The sequence below is a fragment of the Opisthorchis viverrini genome (genome assembly GCF_000715545.1).
Source record: "Opisthorchis viverrini unplaced genomic scaffold opera_v5_127, whole genome shotgun sequence".
Taxonomy (NCBI): Eukaryota; Metazoa; Platyhelminthes; class Trematoda; order Opisthorchiida; family Opisthorchiidae; genus Opisthorchis; species Opisthorchis viverrini.
Window position 1 is genome coordinate 757763 of NW_008751785.1, and position 3491 is coordinate 761253.

Below are 3491 nucleotides of genomic sequence, written 5' to 3' on the forward strand. Positions count from 1 at the left end.
GCAATCAGATCTTGTCATCTGATATGTTTTCCATAGGAGATAAAGAGCCCGTGTATTTTTGGATCCCTACCCATGCCACCTCAGATGTGATGAAATCAACTTCGTTAATGCCCATTGTTTACGTCACCGTCCCTTTTTAAGGAAATTCCCATTAATCACAACTCCCCTCAATCATGCTCTTATTCTGACTATATTACTATGATCATGCCCGACGGTATGCTCCCTATAGTTGTGGGTAAATATCATTATAGTTATTACTGTTGTTATTAGAGTCAATGACTGGTTCTAGCTGGCGGGGCGTGGACAAGTATACAGTATCTATCTAGAGCCCTTGTAATATAGGATCCCCACCCATGCTACCTCAGGTGTAATGAAGTCTGCTTCGTTCTTGACCACTGTTTACATCACTGTCCCTTTCCAAGGAAATTCCCAAGGTAATTCCCAAAGAAATTCCCCATCAGTGATGCTCTTCTTGTGACTGTAATACGATTATCATGCCTGACGGCATGCGACCCACTAGTTAGGAATAAATATAATTATTATCATAAGCTTTTGCGCGGAACACACGACCCCTTCATTTTACTCTTAGTAAGAAACACAAGGTTTAAAATGTCACTAGCAAACAGGTTTTCACCAGGGGGCATTCAGGATAGCGTGACTAGCCACCTATAATTCTTGCCGTGCATCAAAAAGTCCCTGACTCGAGCTTCCATGGGTCATTTTTTTCGCTTTGTTGACGATACTAAAATAGAATGCATATGACCGGTCAGTGACCCTGCTCCTACTTGATCAAACATTTTGTCTAATCTGGATTCTATATGCCCCGTTCCACTAACCCCGGGCATTTTTTGACGGTAGAGCATGCCAAGAACCTCACATAGACTGCAGGTCCCCTGGGACAATTACTTTTATTGGACTCTCCATTCCTGATCTTCCAAAAGTAAAAAACCTAGGCCCTGTTCCTCTTATTCCTTTGGCCCTTCTCAAAATGAATACTACAAAATGGCTAAACTTGTAGCTCTGCGGTTTCACCCTCTGCTCTTACTATAGCAAACCATGTTGGATTACTGATTTTAGGTGGTTAATAAGACCAATGCTGGAAGAAAGCCTTCAATTAACCTCGCGATATTCACAGCGCGGTACGTTCAAAATAGGTCCTGTTTTTGCTTCGTGCAAAGTTGTGAAAGAATTTTTCGCTTTTCAATCTATTCACTCGTACACTCGAGTCATTTTAGAATTTTAACACTCTAACATAACATTCAAGAGATAACCCTTGTTATTTTGCGCTCACTTGCTATTTCGCATCCAGTATCAACCATGAATCGATTTATGCACACTGCCTCCTGCAGCCATCGATAAACTGCAACAGATGTCGGAGAAATAGCTGCCGGTCGAACGTAAAATGCGGTATGCAATGCTACAACTGCAGGGCCTGGTGGCACTTCAAATGCACGGGTTTAAAGAACGATCAGGTACTTTAATTAGCTGACTCTCCTTACCCGTTTATCTATTCCAGCTGCCTCTACATTGAGGGTGCAATGGATATCGCAGCCAAGAAGAGTGCCGCCAAAGACGAAACACAATACCCATTGTTGAGTCAGAAAGACCGATGCGAGTGTTCCGTTTGGATCAGGATACTCGACGCAAAACTGGAGCTTCTTTCTAATGCATGCAAGGATTCAAACACAAAGAATGCAGCAACCTATACTAAAGTTGCCAAAGAACTTTCTTCTCTGGATGAGTACCTTGCGCTATCCATCCCGGGTCCGCTGGCTGCGAGGAAGGTTACACAGCTCTCTGACGCGGAAATAAAGATCGCCACGGCGTCTCTAGTAGATAGGCGCTTAAGGGAGAGCATATTGACAACCTGGGGGTTATTCTCCGGAAAAAGCACGCCAACAAAGCTGGCACATTCGTTCCTAAGTAGCGTCCCCACTAAGCCTGATCACCAATCGCTTCACGTAGAACGTTAAGCCACAAGGGAAGCAAGCGAACACCTGGGCTTCTAGTCACCTTTCCTCCCGATCTGCCTTATACAAGATCTTGGAGAGGGCTGTCACCATTCAAAAGCCTACCCAATGATAAGGCGTCTATCTGAGGATCGCCCTCTAGAGGCGCGAATGCCGGGTCACAGAAAATCAAGGGTAGAAGCGAGAAACAGGCTTTCACGTGACGCCAGATCAGCCGGCCCCAAGCTCACGGCCAAAGAGAGTGTAGTCGTAGCCACTTGTGTTCCTGAAAGCTTGCCGATGAAACTGGCCGCGTTTCCGGACGGCAGTTTCTATTCAACCACCATATGTCCCTCGTCTACCAAGGGCACTGATGCTCTAGAGAAGGCAAGCCTCACGTGGCAGCAGAGCCCAAAGTAAGTAGGGCTTTCAGCGCTTATTTCCTTAACCGACGACATAGGCGCAGCAGTGAACTTCGCAAAAAGTCAGGGATTCTGAACTGGACTGAGTAAGATGTGCGAGGAAAAACAGCGGAGCTCACCGGCAACTCAACCAGATGTGTTTGTCTGGACACTGGGGAATGCTGCGACAACCGATCGACCATTAAGGGTGTGAAACTGCCAGTCTGCAGCTCCACTCCGTCAAAAATGGTCTCTGCTTTTGGACAAAGCCGTCGCCCAGGACCCCGGCAGCCAATGCCACAAAAATAACCACAGCGCACCAAAAAATCCCCCGTACATCCACTAGCCAAGCTGATTTTCGGCAGATCATGTATCCGCACAAACACGAAAGAAAAGCTACTGCAGCTAAACAAGCCACATAAGATTCGCCAGCTTAGAAAACTGATGGCTGGCTTCAAGGTGCAGTCGTCCGGGGAAACGAGCCTCTTGGGAGCGCCAGCAAAAGCATTGCTTCTTGGTGCCGCCACCCAGAGCTCGGGGCTTCACAGAGGCACCTTACCAGTTAAACCGCATAAAAACGTTGAAGAACCCAGTTCCCCTCCGGCCACGTCTCTGGGATCAACTCTTCCGTACCCAATAAATTTTCGCTCAGATTTGGCTAGCCTGGCTTTCCTACTGCAATTTCGACTTGCCTGTTGCACAAGTTCAAATCCGTATACGGAGTTCAGGTCGCCCTATGTATTAGCAACTTGCCCCCATCCAACCTATTCCCCTGCACCTGACATCCCTACAACAGTGCAACCAGTGAGTCTGCTTGCTTTCAGATTAAACCGCATTTTTGAGTCAAAACTTGACATGTGCTCACAATTTGAATCATCCCATTTCCATCTCCACTGCTGCTCGTTGTGACTCCGGCCATTTACCTAACCCCCCAAGGTCACTCATGGCCAGTAATGGTTTTCAGTTTTAGTTCATGCCACCTGACTGTCTTTGATCTAGTCGAACCTCATGCCCATTTTTCCCAAAAAGTCGGGCAATAACCTATTATTGCTATATCATCAGGCGTTCCCCACTGTTTGTGATATTGTCCTCTTTTTGTGCAATCCGTACCCCACAAATCCCTCAGTCATGCTCTATTCTG